The sequence below is a fragment of the Peromyscus californicus genome, unplaced genomic scaffold (assembly GCF_007827085.1).
Source record: "Peromyscus californicus insignis strain IS unplaced genomic scaffold, ASM782708v3 Scaffold_7__1_contigs__length_154581171, whole genome shotgun sequence".
Lineage (NCBI taxonomy): Eukaryota > Metazoa > Chordata > Mammalia > Rodentia > Cricetidae > Peromyscus > Peromyscus californicus.
In genome coordinates this window covers 55,472,336-55,498,421 of record NW_026294595.1, presented here as the reverse complement: position 1 = coordinate 55,498,421, position 26,086 = coordinate 55,472,336, and the positions used below count along the sequence as shown (strand labels likewise).

Here is a 26,086-nt window from a genome sequence, read left to right as displayed (position 1 = left end):
ATTTTTCCTGCCTGGCCCACGGTCAGGGCAAATCTCTCTCATCTGCCAGTCCCACTGCCACTCAGACCCGACCAAGTAAACACAGAGACTTATATTGGTTACAAACTGTATGGCCGTGGCAGGCTTCTTGCTAACTGTTCTTACAGCTTAAATTAATCCATTTCCATTAATCTATACCTTGCCACATGGCTCGTGGCTTACCATCATGGCAGCTGGCAGTGTCTCTCTGACTCAGCCTTCCACTTGCCAGCTTTATTCTCCTCCTTGTCCCGCCTACACTTCCTACCTAGCCAATGGCCAATCAGTGTTTTATTTATTGACTAATTAGCAACACATTTGCCATACAGAATATCCCACAGCACTTTTCCATCACCAGATGAAACCCAGTTTCTCATACATTTTTCAAAGAAGTAATTCATGTATCTAGTACAATTAGCTCTGTTTTTCTTCCCACCAAAACAAGCATCCAAATAAATTTTTCCATCCCTTACAATCTTGCTTAATACATTTTGGAGTATTTCCTAATGAGTAAGTAGAAACCTACTTCATTTCTTTGAGTGAGTTAGATAGGCTGGAGGCACAGCTCCATGGCATAGTGGTTGCCTAGCATCCATAAAGCCCTAGGTTCAATGTCAGGAAGAGAAAAAAAATGTTTCATAGTGTTTTATGCTCTGGGATAGCATGACTAATAAACCTATCATTTCTTCAATTGATGCACATAATTATTGGTTTTTCTCTTACAAATAATGTTGCAATAAGCACATGTCTTGCATATATAACAGTTAAAAAGTTTCCTGGGGATCCGGTTACCTGAACAAAGAGTATGTACATTTGAAGTTTCATAAACACTTCATGGAAGTTCCATAGATATGACTCAATTGCCTTCTAAATGGTAAGACCTGTGATATTTTTAACATCTGTGAGAGAATGTCTGCTTCCTCCTACCTCAGCAAGGCAGCACCAAAACAAATTGTTAAATGTTACCAGTTGTCGTGGGTTGAACAGTGTGTTAGTCCACCTTCTTGTCACTGTGACAGATACCTGAGAAAATCAATTTAAGGCAATGAAAACATGCTTTGGTTCATTGTTTCAAAGGCTTCAGTCAAAGCCTACCTGTTGTTTTAGTGGGAATCTCATGAGAAGCAATTGTTCACCTTGTGTCATTGATGAAGCAGAAGGAGAGATAAGACACATCAAACCCCACTTCCACACAACTGCTCTCTCCATCCAAGTCCACCTCCTGAAGTTTCCAGGACAGTGCACAGGAAAAACCAAACACTCAGTATGTGAACCTGTGGAGAATATGTCATGTTCAGACAATAACAATGACCCCTCCCTCAGATGAAGTTGATGTCCTAACATCCACCACGTATGAACAAGAATCTGTTTAGACATGGAATCTCAACAAATTACCAAGTTAAGATCAGGTCATTTGGGTGAGCATACTCTAGTACAGCTGAGTCCTTATAAAAGAAGACATTTAAACACAGATGCAGACATGAGAACAGGGACAGTACTAGATGAAGATGAAGGTAGAAATGAGAAAAATACATCCACAAGCTAAGCAATGACAAGGACGGCCAGAAAACCATCAAACACATGGACAAATTATCCCTCACAGCCCCTAATTGTGCTGATCTCTTGTTCTCAGACTTCTAACTACCATACATGAAAGACGATAAAGTCTGTTGCTCTGTGATCCTTAGTTGTGGCAGATAAAACAGGATCTGATTATGTTTTCCTGTATCCATTCTTCCATACTCATCTACCCTCAAGTTTTGTCACTTATAAACACATGCTGCATTCAGCACATGCTTATGATCAAACCTTGCAACCATTTAAATTTTGCAGGATAAATAATTATAGGTGACAATACTGTATTTTAATTGTTTTGACTAGTTTCTTTGTGACTAGGATGTAGCTTATGATTATACTGTAAGTGGCCTTGGCTGTTCTGTTTTGATGCTTTTCTCCTAAGACTATTACATGTCCTGTACTAAGTTTTCTGCTGAAATACATTTTTTATTATTGATTTGTACAAGTACCTTATAAATCAAAGAAATCATCAGCTCATTATGTCTACTGCAAGTATATTCCCTGCTTAAGATTTATTATTGGTGTAGTTTAACATTGTGCAACAATTATTTTATATTTCCATGATAATTTTATAACTTTGTATAGTCAAATTATTAAAATTTATTTATGAAACTATTTAAATTTACATCTTTTTAGTGTTGCCATTGTTGTTTTGAGACAGGGTTTCTCTGTGTAGTCCTGGCTATTCTGGAACTCACTCTGTAGACCAGGCTGGCCTAGAATTCAGAGATCCACCTGCTTCTGCCCTAAGTGCTGGTAGTAAGGCCATGCATCACCACCTCCCAGCTGAAGTTTATATCTTATTTGTAAAAACAGTTTTGTACCTTTAAATTATAAACTAATGCAAGCTTACTTTGTCATTTTATCAACTTCACTTCTAATTATGAGGGTTTTATAACTATGATAAAGAATATCCTTACATATTCTTCTTTAAGTATTATTAGAATTGAACTTAAATTTCAACTAGACAAGTTTCACTCCTATTTTTCCAAGTTATTTTATTTATTTTGATTGTGTTTGTAGTGGATTTATATTTTACAAAATTGGTTTTGCTTACTAAAATGTGTTCTTTTTTATTCCTTTTTTTAAAATGTATTCTTCTTTCATATATTACATCCTGCCTGCATTTTCCCCTCCCTCCTCTTCTCCCAGTCCCTCCTCCTGACCTCCCTTCTCCCCCAGATCCACTCCTCCTCTGTTTCCCTTCAGAAAAGGGCAGGCCTCCCAGGGATATCAACCAAACATGGCTTAAGTTACAATAAAGTCTTATGAAGGCACATACCTTCATATCAAGGCTGGATGAGGCAGCTCAGTAGGGAGAAAAGGGCCCCACATGCAGGCCGAAGAGTCAAAAACAACCCCCACTCACACTGTTAAGATTCCCATAAGAGAACCAAGCTGCACAACCATAACATACATGCAGAGGACCTAGCTCAGATCCAAACAGGCTACCTGAATGTTGCTTCAGTATTGGTGAGCCCCTATGAGCCTTGCTTAGTTGAGTCTATCGGTTGTGTTCTCCTGGAGTCCTCACCCCTTCTGGCTCCTACAATCCTTCCTCCCCGTCTTCTGAGGAGTACGCTAAGCTCTGCCTAATGTTTGGCTGTGGGTCTCTGCATCTGATTCCATCATTTGGTAGATGAAGCCTCTCTCATGATAATTGGGCTAGATTCCAGTCTGTAAGTATAACAGAATATCATTAGGAATCGTTTCATTGAGTTTTTTTTTTGCCAGTCATGTTTGGTTCTATCCTAGGTCTCTTGGGACCAGGTGGGGGTAGGGAGGAAGAATAATAGGAAGAACTGGTTTGGGGAGGCAGGCATCTCGGGATGAGGTAGAATGGAAATTTCCTAGTATAATTCCATGAACTCTACCGGGTGACCCTAGCGAAGACTCCTAGTAATGGAGGATACAGAGCCTGAACTGACATTCCTCTGTAACCAGGCAAGGCCTCAAGTGGAGGGGTTGGGACACCAACCTATCCACAAAACCTTTGCCTACACTTTGACATGTCTGCAGGATATGCTGGGACTGGAGTCTAGCATAATCATCATCAGAGAGACTTCATCTAGCAACTGATAGGTACAGATGCAGAATCCCCCAGCCAAATATTAGACAGAGCTCAGAGTCCTGAGGAGGAGGGTGAAGAATTGGAGGAGCCAGAGAGGTCAAGAACACCAGAAGAACGTGGTCCACAGAATCCAATAAGCAGGGCTCATAGGGGCTCACAGAGGCTGAAGCAACAGTTAAGGAACCTGCATGTGTCTATACTAGGTCCTCTGCATATATGTTATAGTTGTTAGCTTGACATTTTTGTGGGACTCCTAACAGAGGGGCAAGGGTGTCTAAGGAATTTTTGTCTGTTCTTGGGACCCTCTTCTTCCTACTAGGTTACCTTGCCCAGCCTTGATATGAAGGTTTGTGCCTAGTCTTATTGCATCTTGTTATGCCATGTTTGGTTGGTATCCCTGTGAATACTGCTCTTTTCTGAAGGGAAATAGAAGAGGAGTGGAGGAGGGGACAGGGATTGGAGGTGAGGGGAAGGGGAAACTGTGGTCAGGATGTGTTGTATGAGAGAATAATAATAATAATAATAAATGAAAAAGCATGTATGTTGGTGTTTTAGAGTGAGTACTACTATGCCCTTACTAGACTATAGTACAGTGTGAACACAAACTTATGTGTACTGTGAACCCAAAAAGTTTATGGAGATTGTTTCACTGCAATATCTGTTTTATTAGCATGATCTGGCACTAAAAGGCAATATCTCTGGCACACGCCTGTATTTCTTAGTATTTGTTGATAGAATCAGAAAGATCAATTTTTATATGACTACTTTGGAAATTTTTCTGGTTTGTAAGTTTTTTGTCCTTCCTTTTATATGTTTTGGCTGCAGTTCTTTTGTCTACAGTTACGTTTTCCTCCTCTGCGTACTTTAGTTTCATGAATCTTACTACTACAAACAGGGAACAATACTGATATGCATATTCTTCTATTTCCAATATTTTAAAGACTCTTTTATCATTTTTGTTGAATCCTAATTCCAGGCAGGGAATGAAGAACGTCTGAATCACATTGGAGCTGTAATTCTGTAATCTTAACATTAGTCATAAAAGGCCTAGCTGATGCAATTGTTGGGAGATAATATTGTGAAATGCATATCAGACTTCACCAAGGCAAACATTTGATAAAGGCGGTTCCTTTCTTCTGGGAAACCTTAGGTGCTTCCATCAATTCGTAATGTCTATTGAAGACGAAGCATTGTTTTCAGTTATACACAAAAAAGTTTTAAAACCAAAAATATTTAGGAATAATTAAATCAAAATATATACTTACCATGTGGTTAATATGATAAGCAAGACACCATGAAGTTACTGAACTTTTATGAGACTGTGTGTGTGTGTGTGTGTGTGTGTGTGTGTGTGTGTGTGTGTGCAGTAGGTGTGTGTATGGGGGGCAAGTGCAGTGTGAGTAAATGTGTTGGGGTAGGGTATTTTTACATGGGCATGGTGGGTGTGCCTATATGTGCATAAGCGGGTTTGGGAGTAAGGTGGAGGGGTGTGTGTGTGTGTGTGTGTGTGTGTGTGTGTGTGTATGTATGTGTGTGTAGTGCTGGAACATCAACCACACAAGTCAAGTGTTCCATCATTAAGCTACATCCCAAGCCATATAAGTTCTCTTATCCCTTTTCTTTTCTTTTTTTTTTTTTGTTTTTTTTTGGGGGGGGGTTCAAGACAGGGTTTCTCTATGTAGCTTTGGAGCCTGTCCTGGATCTCACGCTCTGCCTCCCACGTACTGGGATTAAAGGCGTGCGCCACCACCACCCAGCTTCTTATCCCTTTTCTTAATGCATTGCACTGCCCTACAGCAAACTCTTACTACTTTGCCTTTCATTTTTTCCCCCACAATTGTGAGAGCAAATGAGTTCCTGTGAGTTTCTATGCACTGGGTGTCATTCTATAAGTTCAGATGTTTCTCAGAACATGATCCCTCAACCACAGAACCTTCTCATCTGGATATTTCTGGCTGAAGGAACTCTTGAAACCACGGAAGCAAGTAGGTCATTCTGATGCTCTCTGCCTGTCTTCCCTGAAGCATTCTCATAAAAGAGTTCTCTGACCTTCCTTCCTCCAATAGGTCATAAACCACCTGTTTCAAAGTGGTCCTGCCTTTGCCCAGGAGGCCAAGAACAATCTAAAATGCGGCACAGTTTCCCCATTTTACAAGCATCAGATCACTCCTTCCTGCCTTCCAACATTTCTGGAAACTCTCTATAAAAATGCAGTTTTGCTGGGTGGCAGTGGCACACGCCTTTAATCCCAGCACTTGGAAAGCAGAGCCAGGCGGATCTCTGTGAGTTCACGGCCAGCCTGGTCTACAGAGTGAGCTCCAGGACAGGCACCAAAACTACACAGAGAAACCCTGTCTCAAAAACAAAAAAAACCAAACAAACAACAACAACAAAAAAAAAAAACGCAGTTTTGTTTGGGTGATCAGATCTTTAATTTTTAAGGCTCTGTATCCTTGTATGTACTTTCCTCTCCTTAATCTGTGTTTCCTTATAGAGGTGTATGTCAACTGTTAATCTTGCTGTGAGTACTATTTCTTTTCAAAACACATTTAATTCACATGTTTTGAACCCATTTAATAAATGAGAAAATTGAGGCCCAGAATTAAAGGAACTGGTCCAGTCTTTCAGCCGGTTGGTGTTTGGTACTTATTGTGGTGATATTTTATTTGTGCTCTAACAAAAAGCTTGCCTGGGGATCAAAGGACAAAGCCAGCCACTATATTAAACATAGAGGTCAGGCAGTGGTAGCCCATGTCTTTAATCCTAGCATTCAGGAGGCAGAGATTCATCTGGATCTCTGTGAGTTCAAGGCCACACTGGGAACAGAGCCAGGTGTGGTGGCACATGCCTTTAATCCCAGCACTAGTTAACCAGGAGGTCTGTACAGGCAGACAGGAAGTGATAGAGCTGGGCAGAGAGAGGAAGTGATGTGTCTGGGCACAGAAAGGTATATAGACATGAGTATACAGGAAGTAGCCCTCTGTTGGGCTGAGGATTTCCTAGTGGTAAGAACTTGTGGCTGGCTTGTTTTATCCCTCTGATCTTTCAGCTTTCACCCCAATATCTGGCTCTGGGTTTTTTATTCATAAGACCATTTAGCAATTCATGTTACATCTTATTTAGATATTTTCAGGACTTGAAGACATTTCAGCTGTACCCCTCCATCATAATCAGCTCATAAAGCCAAAAACTGGAACACTGGGAGACAAATTGCTGCTCAGAGTAATGTGACTTGAGTCACACACATGGTCTTGGGAGGAATTGTGACATCCTGACCTTCCTGGAAAATCATTAATCATTAACTAACAATTGGTTTAATTGTAAACCAGGTTGTAGGAGCTCTAACCCTTACAAAATGTCTGTCTAGCAGACTTCTTGACAAAGGATAAAGACATACATTTGCTAGTCTTTGAAGAGTAGATTCAAATGCATCTGTCAGTCACCTGGACTGCAAACACCCTTCAGAAGTTCTCTGTTTTAGAGATTTTAGAGGTAATATAAAGCTTGCCTAAAATGTAAATCAGAACCATAATCCCTTTGGCCCTTATCCAATTCTCACCCCTTGAGAATGTGCTTTCCTCTAAAGAAGCAAGAATGGCTGCCTATCTTCTACACTGTAGTCTGTATGTGTCACCTGAATTCTTCCAGATAAAATCCCGAGCACCAAGTAGTCAAGGGGAGTGCAGAGTGAGCTTGAAGTGACAGCGGGGGGTCAAGAGTGATCCAAGCAATGGACCCAAGAACTGTGTCATAGCACACAATAGGCCCTCTGAGTATGAAGTTCATCTTTTCAACCATCCCCCCATGGTTTGAAATGGTTTTGTCATCAGTGTGCCCAGAGATCCCTCGGGTTTGCATTCCAGGGCCCCAGTGTTCGGACTGGCTTTAAACAGAAGGCAAATGTATGCATCACTAGGCAATCTTGTTCCCGGTGTGGTCCCACCAATTACTATTCTCTGAGCTCTAGTGTCTCCTGATAGACAGACAGAGCTGTTCTCTCTGGGAGATAAGCTCCCTTCTAACTGGCATCAGACCTCAGTCTTTCTCTTAACTCGGAATGAGAGCTAGGGAAATTCTAATTTCTTGGGGTCTATCATCTGATAGCTGAAGGGAGGGCCAGAGTGTCTCTTGAGAATATTTTCATTCCTGCCAGAATGATTATAAAATAAGCCCTCACTAAATTCTTCCAATGACTCCAATGGTCTCATAATGAAATCCTTCCAACTCCTCTCTCTTCTGCAACATATCCTCCATTTTATCTCTCACTCTTATGCTAGCCTAATGCTTTTGAAATCTAGTTAAACTTCAAATGACTTAGCTTGACGTTTATGACATCCTCTATAATCAGGATCTGATCTACAAAGTACCATAAAATGTTTCATTTGTATTTCACTCTTTGTCCAAACTGAATCCCTCTGAGGGCACCCTGTGCCATCCACAGTTTCATTTACTTCATACGCTAACCCCTCCACCAAAACTAGTCTCTCAGTTCTTTAAAAATTCTACATTATTTTTAAGGCCCCTTTCTAACACTGACTACCATAGAAATCTTTTCTGAAGACACATGACCTAAAGAGGTTTCTTTCCTTTCCTCTTACCCTTGTATGGTGGTTTGAATGTCCATAGTCTTAGGGACTTGAACACTTGTGCCCATTTGGTGACTTGTCTGGACAGTTTGGGAGGTGTGGCCTTGCCACTTGGGACAGGCTTTGAGAGTTTAAAGACTTGTGCCATTGCTAGTTCACTCTCTCTGCTTGGGGCAGGCTTTGAGAGTTTAAAGACTTGCGCCATTGCTAGTTCACTCTCTCTGCTTGTGTTACAGTTTTAAGACGTGAGCCCTCAGCTTGCTGCTCTAGCCGCATGTCTGCCGCCTGCTGCCTCCACTCCACCATCATGGACTCTAGCCCTCTGGAATTGCAAGCCCAAATATCTTCTCTAAGTTGCCTTGATTGTGATATGATTTTTATCATGGCAATAGAAATGTAACTAATACACCTGGCATTTGAGCTACACTTGTGCTGAGTTCTGTTTTACACTTATTTGTGTACATCAGTTACAACTGGGCTGTGTCATGATACGCGTGTATCATGTAGTGATAGGGAAGTCTGCACTGAAACTATTTAGGGAGAGCTTACAATTAGGTTGGGGCAGAGATGATAAGGAAATGGGTAATAGAAGGTGCTTTAGAAAAAAACAACTCCATCTCCCTAAACAAGACTTCTATGCAATCCCCTCTAAGGCTTGGGAGAGAAAAGGCAGAATGAATCTAAGGAGCAGAATAAGCACAAGGGCTGCTAGACCATCTTCCGGGCGGGCAAGACACAGTCATTGAATGAGGAACTCACAGCAGCCGGGGATGTCTGCAGTGCATCTGCATCTGGTCATCCTCAGTTAGATGTGGATCAAGGAAGGGCTGGGAATGGGGAGGCCCCTCACTGCTGAAGTACTTTCTCGGGGGAGATTCAGGGAGAGGAGTCATTGCTGTTGGTTTTGTATTCACTGGTGATACCACCGAGCTCAAAATGCAGAGCTCCAATCCAGTGCTCACACTGACAGCCCTCATTAAACCAATGGGTCACCAAGCAGAACCAAAAGTCATGAATTGTGGGGGAAAGTGACTGCTAGGGATGAGGGGAGGAGTTGATACCAATAGAAGGGAAACAAAAAAAGGTGAGAGAGAGTAGTCAATACATTATATACATGTATGAAACTGTCAAAGAACAAGATTAAAATTAAAAACAAGCAAGATTTAAATGCAACATACAAGCTGGGAAAAACTCATCCACATACAAAGAAATTGAAAATTTGTCAATCTGAGAATGAAGTTATTTTCTATAAATAAAAGTTGTAAAAGCTCCATTTTAAAGATTAGAGGCAAAATAGGGATACGTGACATCTTCAGGGAAATTTTCTTTAAGAAAGCAGACTGCTGAAAACATTTAATTATTTGTTAAATAGTTTAACGTTGCTCTCACACATAACACAAGCCATCTAAAGAGTTTATATCTGGGAATGGAGCACATCTAAGTACTGCCCTGGGAAGGTTAAGCTGGGGCAGAGTCCAGGATAGATTAGCAGGTGGGAAGACCGGAGGCAAGGGGATAGTCAACAGTGGAGCCAGGATGAAAATTCAATTATCCCTCTGGTTAATCTTGAGTCAATTCTTGCATGGGATTCGACACAGTATATTGCTGTATCAAAGAAACTGTCCCAAAGCAGCCACTTAAGAGCAAGATGTTTTAGGTCAAAAGGACAATATCCCTCTTGGGAAACTATTTTATAACCAAGTATTGTCTGACTAGAAAGAGAGTGTCTAGGCTGTTGTCTGTTGCTAATAAAGGCTTGTACTCCCACTGCTCTCTAATTCCTTGCATCCCAGCCCCTAGAAACACATTTCTGCATCTCTTAATGGGGAACTGGAATGTTTTTAGGAGGGAACTACAATATTTGTAGGGGGGATTATTAGGTTGTACATTTAAACTTTGCAACAAACCCACAATTTTAATATTGTTTTACCTATTAAAGGAGTTTCAAATTGCTTATGTCTCTTACCCAAGGCCATGGAGTTAACAGTTATGTTCTGTTTTTTTAAAGGGGAAAGTATCTGATTGCCAGACTTGCTGCTAAAATATTGTCCCTTTCAAGTCTGCTATGAACTATTCCCTAAAATAAGGCCTGTCTTGTGCACACTGGGGGGTGTGCAGTAGATCCTTCATAAGAAGTTCTATATCATTGGTAGTAATACAAATTAGCATAGCCATTATGAAAAATAGGATGGAGGCTCTCCACAAACTTAAAAATAGAACTATCATATATTCCAGTAATCTCACTACAGGGATGTACAACCAAAGGATGTGGAATCTGTCAAAGAGACATGCCAGTGTTTATTGCAGCTCTATTCTCTCTCAATAGCCATGAAACAAACATAAGAAATACCTATCAACTGATAATGGATTTAAAAAATTCACTACACACACTGGACCATTATTTGGCCATAAAAATGATAAAATCCTATTATTTATAATGACATGCATAAAACTAGAGATCATTGCACTAAGTGAAATAAGCCAAGGGTAGGAAAACAATAAGATGTCACTTATGTGGAATCCAGAACCACTGATCTCAAAGAACTTTAAAGAATAATCCTCCAGAGGCCAAAGAGAGGAAGAAGGGGGGAAAGATGTGTAGAGAAACGTTGATGATGGGCAATAGCTATGATTAGATGCAAGAAGGAAGGGTTTTTTTTTCTTTATGAAATCGGGTGACCATCCACATCATATTTTTTAAAGTTAGAAGAAAGGATTGTTAATGTTTTCATCATAAAGAACTGATAACTTCTTGAGGAAATGTATGTTTAGTCTGATTTGATACCAATTCTAGGGGAATGTACCCAATACTTACAATTTAGCACGAGTCACAGCTCATTATTTGTAGAATTAAAGAATTCATAAATCCATTGGTTGTCTAATGAGTGTCATACTTAAGAATACAGGAAATGAAGACAGTCATTTTCTTCATTTAAAAACTTTTTCTCAGAGGATGGGAAAATATACTCTGGTCAATGCTTTCTGTGTAAGCCTGAGAACCTTAGTTTGGGTCCCCAGAGCCCTCATAAAAAACCGGATGTGGTGGTGCACATCCATAAACCCACTGCTATGCAAGTGGGGGCAGGGGAATCTCAGAAGCTTTCTGGCTAGTCTTTCTACATTGGTGAACACCAGGTTCACTGAGAAGCCTTGTCTCAAAAAAATAAGGTGAGTTGGCTCAGCAGGTAAGGTTCCAGGCTGCCATGCTTGATAATGAGTTTAAAACCTGAAACCCACATGAGGGAAGAATAGAAACAATTCCTGAAAATTGTCCTCCACCCTCCACACACCTGCCATATCTCACACAATCAATGATCAATCAATTAGTATAAAAAATAAATATAAGATATTTAAATAAAATGGAGAGCAGTAGAGAAAGGCACTCAACATCAAATTCTGGCTTCCATGTTCATATGTGCATACGGGCATGTGCACCTGCATGCATGTGCATGTACACACACATATACACTCATAATTTTTTTGTAAGGGTCGGAAAGGTAGTTCAGTCAGTAATGTGTTTGCCTTGGAAGCATAAGGACCTGCTTTTTAATTTCAGAACACATATAGAAATGTTATGTGTGGTAGCCCTTGCTTGAAATTCCAGTTCCAAGGAAGCAGAGATGGGAAGATTCCTGAGGACCTGTGACCACCTAGTCTAGGATAATTGTGAGCTTTGGGCCCAAAATAGACTCTGCCTCAAAGAAGGTAAATCATATTCTGAAAATGATATCCAAGTTGTCTTCCAGTCTTTGTATTCATACACATCCACCCTCACACATTCATGAACACTGACACAAATATTTAAATTTTTTCTTATAATTTACCTCCAAAGGTCTAAATAATTTTGTGTCAACTTTTACACACCAACTTTTAAAAGGGAAGTCTGCTAAAACAAATACCAAAATGTTTTATGAAAACTCAGAGATCTCTAAAAGTGTGTGCGGGCTAGTTTTTATACTAAAACACAGGCTGGAGTCATGCTGGAAGATAGAAACTCAGTTGAGAAAATGCTCCCACAAATCGGCCTGTGGACAGTTGATGACGGATATGGGATAGCAAGCTCATTGTGGGTAGTGTTGCTCTGGACTGGTGGTCCTGGGTACTATAATAAGACAGGCTGAATATGTCCTCACCCCCAAAAGGCCAGTAAGTGGCACTCCTTCATGACCTCTTCACCAGCTCCTGCTTCTGGATTCTAACCCTATTTGAGGTTTTGTCCTGACTTCCTATAGATGAACGGTCTTGTTAAATAAGAAACACAGAGCCAATGCAGAGATAAAAGCCCAAGAGGTCAGAGCTAAAAACCTTACCCTTCACTGCTGCTATTGTCCTCTTCAGCAAGAGAGCTACTTCCTGTCTGTTTGTCTTTTTTGTAGACTTTCTAGTCTGCCTTCTCATTGGTTTTAAACCCAACCACATGACCTCCTCGTCACTGCCTGTCTGTACAGACTTCCAGGTCTTCTATGGTTGGTATTGAGATTAAAGGCATATGTCTCCATGCTGTCTGTATCCTTGAACACACAGAGATCCGCCTAGCTCTGCCTCCCAAGAGCTGGGATTAAAGGCATGCACCACCACTGCCCAGCTTCTACTATGGCTTGCTATTAGCTCTGACCCCCAGGCAACTTTATTTTTTAACATACAAGTAAAATCACATTTCAGTACAATTAAAATCCCTCAGTGATGGAGTGTAATGTGGAATTGTAAGCTGAAATAACCCCCTTCCTCCACAAGTGGCTTTTCGGTCACAGTCTTTTATCACAGTAATAGAAATTCTAAGACAACTTGTATGGTGGCCACTCTGCAAAAATGGCCCCTGGGCTTCTTGCTACCATGCTACCAGCACTCATATGGCCATGGAGTTCTCTCTCACAATCACAGAACTGTGAGCACTGGGTCAGTGTGTACTGTCTAGAAGAGGCCATAGAGATATGTGGATGTCCAAGGAAGCATCTTGGAGAAGGCCAGCTGTCCTGTTCTAAGAAGTCTACACAAGAAGGAGTTGGGATTTTCTGGTAGCAATCACATGAGTGAGTTTGCTAACAGATCACCAAGCCCAGTCAAGCCTTTGGATGACTGAAGTCCCTATTAATATTTAGATAACCTCATAAGAGGACCTAAATCTACCTACCAAAGGAAGCCATTTCAGAATGGCTGACCCAAGAAAATGAGAGAATACCCCACTCGGCCAGTCTTCTTGATTGCATTTAATTTTTGGAAACAATTGTGTGATAGTTAGGAAAATTCTAAGAAGGAAGAATACTGTTTACTATGTTATAGCTGCATGGGTATGTTACTTTGTCTTTTTTATTTTTCAGAGTTGAGGACCAAACCCAGGACCTTGCTCTTGCTAGGCAAGTGCTCTACCACTGAGCTAAATCCCCAACCCCAAGCTGCATGGGTATGTGTACACACACACATAAAGTGGAATTATAGACCTAATTTACAGAGCCTAGTTGCAAACAAAAATGTAAAGGTACTTGTGCAAATATTATTTATAATATTTCAAAATGACAACAGCAGAGCACAAAGCCAAACATGGAGCCCTGTGTACAGGTCCCAGGCCTATGAAGTTCAACTTGTACACACGTTTCAAGTCATAGCTAATATGTGTAGAGTGCTCACTATGTACCAGGCACTCCACAAGTCTATGGATTTTAATTCTTACACAACTTTATGACTCCAGATATTAGCTCAGTCTCAAAATGAGTGAAATAGTGCTTAGAGGTATTGGTTAATTTGCTGAGTTCAGACAGGTATAGATGACAGAACTGAAATTCCAACTGAGGCAGCAATCCTGAAAAAGAGACATACATTAGCTCCACCGCTGCTTTAAGAATTCCATTTTAGTGACTGTCACAACAGAAAATCCCTAAATGTGACAGCTAAAACACCATTTTATCTGCTCATAATTTTGTGAGTTAGAAACTCAGGAATGGTCCATCTAGGCAATTTTTCCTTGAACTTCTGATGCTGTGATAGGCAGGGCCTGCCAGCTGCTGTCATGTGAGAGCCCAACTGGACTTAGCAGCCAAGATAGATAAACTCAAATGGACATCGATGTACTTACTTTCAATTAACCTGTTATGCAAATCCCACATTTGGGTCTGCCAGTATGGCAAACCCAAAGGAGTTGAACTTCTTACTCTGTAGTGTCAGTGTCCCTCAAAGTAAGTGTTCTTAGAGAGTCAGAAACTGTGAGACTCTTTCTCATTTAGACTTGAAATCTCACTGTGTCACTTTTGTTGCATAGTGTTGGATTACAAGCGAGTAATGAAGCAAGCCCTGCATGTCCCTAGAGAGCACACCGTTCCCATATCTCAATGAAAACAGTATCAATGAATTTTTAGATATGCTTTCATTTACTAATTATTCGTTCATTCATTTTCATGGTGCTGAGGGTGGAACCAGGGCCTCATATTCTAAGAAAATGCTTGACCATTGAGCTACATGCTTGACCCTCAACTTCAATTTATGTTTAAAATCAGTTCAAAATTAATTGGATGGTTATTTGTGGTAAACGAGGTTATTGGAAATTTGCCTCCATCAAGTATTGACCTAATCTAATAAAGATTCGAGGAGTCTAAATCATTATTTCTAAGTGCTGATGAGATCTTATGATTAACTAATTGCTGTGATTAACAACTGGTAGAAGAAAACTTAAACTCACAATACTGGTTGTTTATTAATTGGTTAAGGCAGCCTTATTTATACGCAAGCACGTAACGAAACCTTATTATAGAATACATGATTTAACCTTGCATTTGACCTTTATAATTGATATTTAAGTATGAAAGTTTAACAATATAACATCTTAATAATGATATTAGTGACAATTACCATACTTATATGTTATTTCTTTTATACTACAAGTTTATAGTTGCATTTGTGGAGGAAGAATGAATAAAATAATGAATGGCCATCTTTTTCAGTTGCAAAGATAAACCAACAAATATATATATATATATATATGTGTGTGTGTGTGTGTGTGTGTGTGTGTATACATATGTGTGTGTGTGTGTGTGTGTGTGTGTGTGTGTGTGTGTGTGTGTATGATTGAGGAAGAGAGAGAAAAGACCAGAGAGAAAGATGGATAAGAATTAATGATCAATGGTTTGGACTAGGATTTGGCAAACTACACTGGCCCAAAACCACAGCCTAATTATGACTTGAGAGCCTAAGTGATTTTTTTACATTTACATATCATTTTTTAAAGTCAGGAGGAAGAGAGTATTTAATGGCGTGCAAATTAAAGCAATTGACACTTTCACATCTGTAAATAAAGTCTTCAGGAAGCGCAGCTCTGCTCATTATCTATGCTGCTATGGCTGTGTGGGCACTGCTGTGGCACAGAGAACAGCTGCAGCAGACACCATGCGGCCCACACTGTCTAAGAGATTGAGTGTCAGCTCAGAGAAAGGCAGTTATCAGCCTGCTATGGACAAAATGAATTAGAGTAGAAATAAATAATAAGTGAAGCTATTCTTCCCACCACAAAACAAAGGGTTCATGTAGCCAAGTAATGCTGATTGAAATAAGTCTATGAACGTTGTATGAAATTACTAGGAATGTATCAGGTTTCTTTCCAATTTCATGCCTATGGTAACTAGAATATTTGTGCTCCAACGTCTCTGCCATTCTGCCAAGGTAAAGCTGAAAATGCAAGCACATATCTTCAGTAATGATTATTTTTTAAGAAGCATACTTTCACTAATGTGTATGCCCCAGAAATAAAAGTCCAGAGAGAAGAGAGCTTGGAATGCTTTTCCATTTTGCTCTTTTATTTATTTAGTGCCACGCTATAAATTATTAAAGAGGTAGGTGCTCCTTGCGGCATAGTTTCTATTGTTTTAGATGTCACCAGGACAGATAGATGTGCTGACAGGTATTCCAGCCACAGGTTACAATTTCAACCAGAGACTCATGAAGCAGAAAGATTAGAGTGCATATATTTTTCTTTAGTTTATCTGTGGCTATAGGTGCTCCAATAAAGAACAGTATTCATGTTCCAATTACAAACTCCCCCTCTAACAGATATATTCAATTATAAGTTAACTTACATGAGAACAACAGCTTAGATACAACAAATGCAGTCGTTTACTTCTAGACTATATTGAATTTAATCCACTCTAAATGATGTTTTGATTTTATCTCCCATAGAAAATTAATCATTCCAAGTCCTCTCAGAGGTAGTTGTTAAATCCATGAGAATAGTTGCAATCAGCCAGGACATAGTTGAAGTACGTCCTGAGTTCATACCTGGGTCAGTGCTCCAAAAGTGGACAGGAAGGGGCAGAAGTGACCTAAAGCTTCATGGAGCTGAGAATCTCAATGCACCACCCAGAATGGATGATGGGACTTTCCTGATAGGATACACTTTGGAAGTCCAGCACATGAACATGTTTTGACTAACTCTAATAGTACTTTCCAAATTCAAATTTTAGTGATAAAGGAAAAAAAAGAAGATGATGATTATTGTATGAGAAAAACTCTGACTAAATCAGAATGTAAGTTTTCCTATTTTAAAAATTACCCTGATGTTCTAAAAGGAGGCTGGGTAGATGAAGAAATAGCCAGAAATACTACAGATGGAAAGAAATGATAATTTAAGAAAACATCTCAGAAAAAATAAAATTTTTAAAATGTAGTTCAGCAATAGAGGATCTACCTACTCCATCCCCAGAACCAAAGGAGAAAAAAGAAAGAAGAAATTTAAACAGAGTGTATTCCTTGACTCTCTCTTGATACAAAAGATGTAATACAGTACTATAGGATAAGCTAGACCCTCAACTCTGCGTGTCTGTCCATTGGTTACTTTACTCAGTCTTGCTCTATTAAACTCAGTCCCCTAGGGAAGATATTTATGCTGTCTTCCCTTCCTCCTGGATGGGAGCTGTTCCTCTTTTCTGAAGGTCTCCCTTTCTCCAACCACTTTGCCAGCTAGTTAGAAGATAAGTCTGTTGTTACTAAGGAGTCAGCTCATCCTCAGTGGTGCTTAAGTGCACTACACCCTCTGCCTTTGATTTTCTCAGGTCATCCTCTATAACGTCCTCATATCTCTGTTACTGCTCTGGCTTACTTTTGCCAAAGATTGACAAACCAGTAAGAAGCAGAGAGTCACAGCTGAAGAACAGAAATCTCTTAAATTCCTAGAGGAATTAGTTCCACAGTATCACACAGCTTCATCTTTCTTTTAAATTTTTTATCAGACTTGTTCATTTTGTTTCACGTGTGAGAGTTTTGCCTGCATGTATGTATGTGTGCCACATGCATGCCTGGTGCCCGTGGAGGTCAGAAAAGGGTATTGGGCCCACTGGGACTGAAGTTACAGATGGTCGTGAGCCACCATGTGTGTTCTGGGAATTGAACCTGGATTCTCTGCAAAAGCAGTATCTTCCTTATCCTCTGGACCATCTCTCTAGGCCCCAGCATTATCTTCTAACCAACTGGGAAAACATGTTGAAGACAGGGAGACCTCCATATAAAAGATTGCCAGCCCCTATCAAAAAGTTAGAGGAAAAGTGTCTTCCCTGTGGCATAAGTTTAGAAACAGCAACTTTAATTCCAGCCTGTAGTAGAGCAACTTGAGAAGGGTGGGGACAATGTAGAGAATTGCAGAATAGAGACAAAAACACACAAGATAGCAAAGTCTAAATCACAGAGGTGACTATTGATAAGATGTAGAAGGGAACTAATTGGCTCCCTTTGGCTTTCTCTTCAGTTTTAGTAGCAGTCAACCTTTACACAAATGGAGTCACTTCTATCATAGTAATGTCAGTTATGCCATTTAGAGAGGGTACTGAACTCAAAACAGTATCCTGGCCAAAGCCTAACGTGTTCCACTGTTGGCTTATTTGTTCAATTGTACCCACAGTAATCATCAATTTATGTGTTAGACTCTGTGTCTTAAGACTGTCCACATGAGCTTAACCCACTGGGGAAGGATAACGAGTATAGCCATAAGTATCTCCGGTCCCGCCTGGCCCTGCGGTCCCGCAGCCACTTATATAATAATCACTCAGAGGCTTAATATTAATTGCAAATTATATGGCCTCTTGGCTCAGGCTTCTCTCTAGCTAGCTCTTACAACTTAACTCAGCCCATTTCAATTAATCTATGCATGGCCACACGGCTTCGTGGCTTACCAGTACTTTCACATCTTGCTTCTACTGGCAGCATCTCCCTACTCGCTTTTCTTCTCCTCTCTATCCAGTTGGAATGTACGCCTAACCTTAACCTGCCCTGCCATAGGCCAATGCAACTTTATTTATCAACCAATCAGAGCAACAATTAGTCACAGAACACAGAAAGACATCCCACATCAAATGAGCAATACCCTTTTCATCTGAAGATAATCTGTATGCTTCCACCCACAGGAGGAAAGGTGAACATTTTGAGGAGAGCACTGAAACATGCCACAGGTGAGAGACAGTGAGAGAACACGAAGCTTCTTTTTATGAGTTTAAAACTCAAGAGTAGAATTAATTCTGAATAAGTATTAAGACATTTAAAAACATCTCAGAGCCAAGTTAGTGATTTGGGGCAGACTGAAAGGGAGAATATATATATTAAAAATGGTTGTATTCTGTTGGAGACAAGGGAAGGAATGTGAAAGCTTTGAATGTGGATTCTTGGCAACATTAAATGTTCTATTAATAACTGACTGTGATTATTTTGCAAATGCCCATTTAAAAAGAAGCACCATGACTGATACAGCCATTTCTATTTTGAACCACTAGTTAATTCCACCACACTGGACAGTGAAGCAAGACAGCAAAGGTTATTTTAGAAACACTGAATCCTGAAAAGCACATATGAATTTTGTGTAATTTGTATATGATAGCTGAACAATCAGAAAATAATAGGGAGCTAATTAGAACAAGGTTGAACTCATTATAACAATTTACAAATAGGCTAAATAAATTATAAATCAAGAAAACCAATAGATTTTCTTTGTTTTGCCAGCAATCATTAGAAATGCAACAGAGGCAAATTCACAAAACGTCATGTAGCTGTTAATGCATGAATTGACTTCATTTAATTCTCAAGAAAATTACTATGAAAATGGACTGGTGAGATTCGCAGCAGGTAAAGACATTTGGCACTGAGCCTTAAGACCAGAATTTAATCCTGGAGATCCATGTGGTCAAGAAGGGAGCTAGCTCACCCAAGTCGTCTTCTGACTACAACATGTACATGTGACAAGTACATTCACACACACAAAATAAAGAGATGAATATTTTTATGAACACTCTTAACATACCAAAAAGTAAATGAATGGACCAAGCCTTTGCAGGAACCAAAAAATTAGTACTAAAAACTATATTTATTAAATGACTATTCAGATGCATACTTAAGTCATACATATATGTTGCATTAGTTATCTATTAGTGGAGTATTAATGCAGTAGTAATGTATTTTCTACCTAGAAAAATCATAAAAATTTAGGATGAAATATCTCTGAAAATTATTATTTAAAACACACTGGTTTTGATGGCTCGTACCACAATACAATAAAATATTAAAATAATATAAAATTAGAAAATAATTACAAACAAAATGAAAATTATAACAAAATTTATTTCTTATGCAAAAAGGTAAATGAAAAGGGAGGAGGATGAAGAGGAAATGACAAGGAAAATGAAGAGAGGATAAGGAGAGAGTGTAGAGAAGAGGATGGAGTCAAAAAGTAGAAACTAGAAAACAATGTGGAGTATCAAGCAACATGCATAGTTATGGCAACAAATAAAAAATGCTTAAAGACAAAAGCTGCCCTAGTGGATATTAAAATACAACCACACATTATAAGCAACAATATAACAAGAAAGTTTAAACATTTAGGCAAGAAAAATATTTCTCAAACGAAAGGAATATGCAAATTAAATGTTAGTATCAGAAAGATACAAATGCAGGAATAATTAAGTAGATGAAAGATTAATATACAAAAAAAACTAAAAAAAAAACCCAATAACTTGGTCTTGAGGTACAAGCCTATATTCCCAGTTCTCAGGAAGCTGGAGTGGAAGGATCTCAAGTTTAAGACCTGTTTAGCGTATGTTCAAGGCTAGCCCAGGCAACTTAATGTAAAAAGCAGGAGGGCTATGTGCTGTGGGATGTCCTGTATGCTGTGAATAGATGTTGCTATGATTGATTGATAAATAAAATGCTGATTGGCCAGTAGCCAGGCAGGAAGGATAGTGTAGGCGAGACAAGGAGAGAGGAGAATGCTGGGTGGAAGAAGGCTGAGTCAGGAGACGCTGCCAGCCGCCACGAGGAGAAGCATGATGTAAGATACTGGTAAGCCACAAGCCATATGGCAACTTACAGATTAATAAAAATGAGCTAATTAAGATATAAGAACAGATAGCAAGAAGCCTGCCACGGCCATACAGTTTATAAGTAATATGAATCTCTGTGTGTTTACTTGGGGGATGCAAGTGGGAGAGATTTGTCCCAACTGCCAGCAGACTGGGACACAGGAAAACTTCAACTACAGCTAGGGACAAAGGTTAGTGGTAGAGCATTACTTATTGTACATAAGTCCCTGTGTTCAATTCTGAGAACAGAAAGAAAAGGGAGGGAAGAAGGAAGAAGGGAGGGAGGGAAGGAGGGAGGAAGGGAGGGAGGGAGGAACAGACAAGCACACAGCATAGGACTAACATTATTTAGAAATATAAAATCTAATCAATTTAAAACTGCACCAATGGCTTCTATGCCTTATGTTTGGTATTTTGAGTTAGCTTGGGATGCATGCTTTCACAATTACGATAACAAAAGTGATAAAGTAATACTCCACTAATCTGAACATGTGGTTTTTCTGTATAAGATCCTTCATTTAACTCTCTCTGGTCTTTAAATGCTCATAAACTGCATAAACTACTTGGCACCTAGAAATTGCACATAACAAGCATGAAGAAGAACTTACAATGACAGTAAGTGTGGTGACATCGATGACAGTGACTGATATGTGGGCTAAAAGTGCACATAGTCCTTTAAAGCATCCCGTTTCTGTCTCATTGCAAATATTCAGGAGTAAATGAGAACACACTATCTGAGATAAATTAATTCTAGGGAATTTTAAAGAGCAAGATCCGTAAGGAAGTTGGGAGGAGAAGCAGAGGGAGAAGTCATCTACAGAACCACTCAGTGAAGCTTGTGATAGGGAGCAGGGCGTGCTGGAGGCACGGCTCCAGCTGTAACTACACCCACATCTCCATCACCGCGGTTGATGCTTCAGGCAGTCTCAACTCATATCGCTGGGAGACATTAACCTTGAAGGTTGACTTGTCATTTTTCTTCTGGAATTATTAAACTCTTCATTCATAGCACTAACAGAAAAAAACACCTAACATGGAAAGATATTGTTCATAGTAATAATGTGATCATTTTGTGAATGGATTAAATATTTTGATTTTTTATTAAATATAATGGGAGATAAATGATCCTTGCTCTTTTGTGTTAATTAACTATCAATAAACTTTCGCTATATATGACAAGTGCCCCCACTTTGTATGTTTTTCCCTAATTCTTAACACCATAAGAACAGAATAAGATGTGTCAGAGAAACTAGGATCTTTTTCTAGACCAAGAGAATGAAACAATGGATGTAGTCATTGTTAAAGACAGAAAGAATATTGAGTTTATCTAGCTGAATACCTTTATTTTGGTACTGGAGATGCTGCAAGACCTCAGGGGACTCTGAGAATTGCCCAGCTGTTTGCTTGTAGACAGAGAGGAACTCACAGTCTTCAGCACATTCTTCATGCTCCTCTACTTTCTATGCTTCCTTGTCTATCGCATCCTGTATTGAACTAGGAATTGATTTGGACTCTTCAGGGGCCTCCACAGAAACATAACAGATGAGATGAACAGTATATGTGTATTATGGAAAGAAATTTCTTTGTAAGGTGTTTGCTCACGTGATTGTGGTGGCTGGCAGGACCAAATCCTGAAGTGTGAGCTCATATACCTGAGTGTATAGAGTCCAACGATATCTGCTGGGGAATTCTGTCTCTGCAGCTAAGTTGTTTTTACATGTTCTTCCTTCCTCCTTCCTTCCTCTTTTCTTCCTCCTTCCATCCTCCTCCCTTCCTCCTCCCTTCCTCCTTCCTTCTTCCTTCCATACTTTTTCCTTCCTCCTTCCATCTTCCTTCCTTCCTCCTCCCTTCCTCCTTCCTTCCTCCTTCCATCCTCTTTCCTTCCTCCTTCCATCCTCTTTCCTTCCTCCTTCTATCCTCTTTCCTTCCTCCTTCCTTCCTCCTTCCATCCTCTTTCCTTCCTCCTTCCTTCCTTTTTTCTTCCATCCTCCTTTTCCTTTTTTTTTCTTTTCTCTCAGCGCCTTCAAGGGATGGAAAGTTGATACATCCCATTCCATTATAGGAAATGGTGAGACATTGGTCTTGTTTAATTTTATTAAAATGTTAATCTTATTCAAAACCAGCCTCTAAGTCAGTGGTTCTCAACCTGTGGGTCACAACCCCCTTGGAGTTATATATCAGATTATGATTCATAACAGTAGCAAAATTAAAGTTATGAAGTAGCAATGAAACAATGTTATGGTTGGAGTCACCACATCATGAGGAACTGTATTAAAGGGTCACAGCATTAGGAAAGTTGAGAACCACTGGTCTACGTTGACATATCAAATTAATTATTACACAATTCTTCCAACAAATCTCCTTTATAATATTTTGCCATTGATCCCTGCTAAGTAATGTGGTTGAAACAGCAAGAAAATCTCCTATTTTCTTTTTTTTTTTTTTTTTTGGTTCGTTTCTCTCTTGTTTTCTTGCCCTATAGGAGCTTGATTAGAGATAAAGGGAAAGCAGTGATGAGCATTCTAAGAGAGAGTCTGAAGCAAATAATATAAGACCAGTGTGGAAACTGCAGGGGCAAATATCACCATAACGTTTGAAAAGAAGAAACATGTTAAAAATATCGATGTTTGCCTAGCCCCACTACAGCAAACCTGTATAAAATATATAAATTCTCCCATTTCTTAGTACTAGACTTAACTGTATTTGAAGCTACTACTGTCCGGTATTCATACAGCCATTGAGATGGCAAAATGTGATAGAAATATCATGATCAAATGGAAAGGTATTATAACTTCAGCTATTCCAGACAGTGCCCCACAGACAAGCAAAATACAAGCTCTGAATTGGATGCAATAAAGGTCATAGAAAGCTAAGAGTTTGAATGCAGGTATGGACAATGCATTCAAGAATGAAGAGAGATCCCCACAGGATTACCAAGACAAATCTACCTTAAAAAGTCACACAGGAAGGTTCTGTTCAGTTTCAAATTGTGTAGGTTGTGGATGAACTTACATAACCAAATGTTCCCTGTATAAGTCTGATATTAGCGACAATGAAATAAACAAAATGCAAGAATTGCTATTTATCATCTTACTCCTAGTCACCCAGTACTATTGGCTTTCTGTTTAGTATTCAAAAGTGTTAAGTTTACTTACATTTCAAGGACACCGCTTTATTGTAAAATAGCTTGAATATGAAACTAGTCTTTTTAGGGGCACCATCTGTTGTGCATGACACTTTAAATGAAGGAGATTTCAGTTGCTAAATATTCCAGAGAAACATATGAAGAGAATTCAAAGATTTAGGGTTTCTACGAAAATACAATATCCCTAAGCATGAAATAAAACCCTATCTTCAAAGTGTTTGCACTAACTAAAAAAAAAGCATTTAATTATATTTGGTATCCATAGACTTTTCCTGGAAAACCAAAATAATATATGCATTTGATCAACCTTTCTTTAAATTAAAAAAAAAAGTGAAAGGCAGTGAGATTTTTATTTATAATTATGTAAGCACAAAAACAAATGGAGGTCATGCATCTTGCCCTAAATCAAGTGGTCCTGAAGAAGCCAAATAGAGCAGGCCCCTAGCCCAAGATGTAAGTTAGTCATCGCAAGGACACAGCTGAAGGTTGGAGAGAAAATTATCTAATGCCACTTCTTGGGTTAATCATACTTCCCTAACTGTAGTTTCTCCTTTTTTAAGTGACCTAAATATGCTAGAATTTTTTGTAAGAATAATTAATGAATACTAATTAGGATCCAAAGTTCTTGCAAATAAGAAGTCATCACGTAAGTGTTTAGACAGAAGGTGACCTATTAGCAATGTTTTGAGCAGTGTGGACGAAAGCTTTCAAGAGCATCCAGTTAAACTCTTACTAAAGAAGTGGAGCTGCCATCTTTTGTAAACTACTCTAACCTCTAATAATCTATACTGTCAATAAACCAGTTAAACAGTAGCTTTGTCAGAGCACCAGGGTCAGGAGGTATTAGCGTGGATTGTCATTTTGCTTTCTACATTGTACACTACATATCATTGTAAAATGATATGCTGTGTTCAATATTTTATATGAATGAAGGATGGTGCTAGACCTGAATTTATTGCCACATACTTGAAACTAAATCATATAATACCTGAAACACTGTTTTCAAGTTATCAGCTAGCATAACTGATGGGAAGACATTTTATATAAAAATTCATTTTGGTCTCATTTTTCATTTGCTACCTTATTGCTTTATAGCCACCTAAAATATTTTATACTTGGAAAAATTTGACATCTTCACATAGAATCTAATTCAGTTGGACTTGAATAAGTAAAAAAGAAAACCAAGACTTGTTCCCATTTTGAAAGTAGTTTAAGGTTTTTAGTTCAGGGTTTTAGCTTGGAGTTGTTCTTATTTGGGGAAGAAGTATTTATCTTGGGACAGAATTCAATGCTTCTTGTTTAACAAATTTTCAGTATGGATGAGGAAAAAAATCAAGGTAGAAATAATATATTTATCTCTCAATTACTGATTTCTTGTGTAAATACCAGTTTATCTTGAACCTCAGTTAAAATACTATTTAGTTGCACTAAATGTTCATACAGTGACAATTTCTACACTTAAATTCTAAAATAATAATATATCCTAAGGTTTAAAACTATTTCACTCAGTAAAAATCAATAGAGTGCTTTCTAAGTAAGACATTGTGTCATTTAGAATATACAGAAGTCAATAAGCCAAGAGTGTTCTAACTGAATACAAAGAAGAAAAGCTGCTAATTTGGGGGAAAACACTATGAATGATTCAATAAGTACCTACTCTTTAAAAATAAAAATATTCATGTAGACCTCATCCATTTCTCTGTCATTGGGCCATCCCTGTGTCTTTCTTGGGGTCCTGTTTTCTAGGTAGCCTCCCTGGAGTTGTGAGTAGCAGTCTAGTCATCTTTGTTTTACATCTAGTATCCTCCTATGAGTGAGTACATACCATGCTTGTCTTTTTGAGTCTGGGTTACCTCACTCAGGATGATTTTTTTTCCAGATCCATCCATTTGCCTGCAAACCTCATGATGTCATTGTTTTTCTCTGCTGGAGTAGTGCTCCATTGTGTATATGTACCACATTTTATTTATCCATTCTTCAGTTGAAGGGCATCTAGGTTGTTTCCAGGTTCTGGCTATTACAACAATGCTGATATGAACATAGCTGAGCAAGTGCCCTTGTGGTATGATGACGTGAGTGGGGGTAATGAAGGGCAAAGATCGAGGGAAAGAGAGCTTAGGGGAGCGGGAAATCCCAGCTGGATCAAGAACAGAGAGGGAGAACAAGGAATAAGAGACCATGATAAACAGCTAATTCATGCAATGAGCACAGGACCCGGTCCCACTGCCTGGATGCCTCCCAAACAGATCAAGCCAATCAACTGTCTCACCCATTCAGAGGGCCTGATCCAGTTGGGGACCCCTCAGCCATTGGTTCATAGTTCATGTGTTTCCGTTCTTTGGCTATTTGTCCCTGTGCTTTATCCAACTTT

General features: G+C 39.1%; 2 long non-coding RNA genes across 2 annotated transcripts in view; both read right to left on the bottom strand.

The window, feature by feature from the left end:
* Positions 1-26,086, bottom strand: part of LOC128102219 (uncharacterized) — a 230,957-nt gene that overhangs the window by 170,879 nt on the left and 33,992 nt on the right. The window lies entirely within an intron of this gene.
* LOC128102220 (uncharacterized) overlaps positions 1-26,086 on the bottom strand; it is a 69,444-nt gene that overhangs the window by 12,645 nt on the left and 30,713 nt on the right. Inside the window, exon 2 of the long non-coding RNA XR_008215356.1 lies at positions 1,114-1,292. This is a non-coding gene — a long non-coding RNA (uncharacterized LOC128102220). The remainder of the gene's footprint in view (positions 1-1,113; positions 1,293-26,086) is intronic.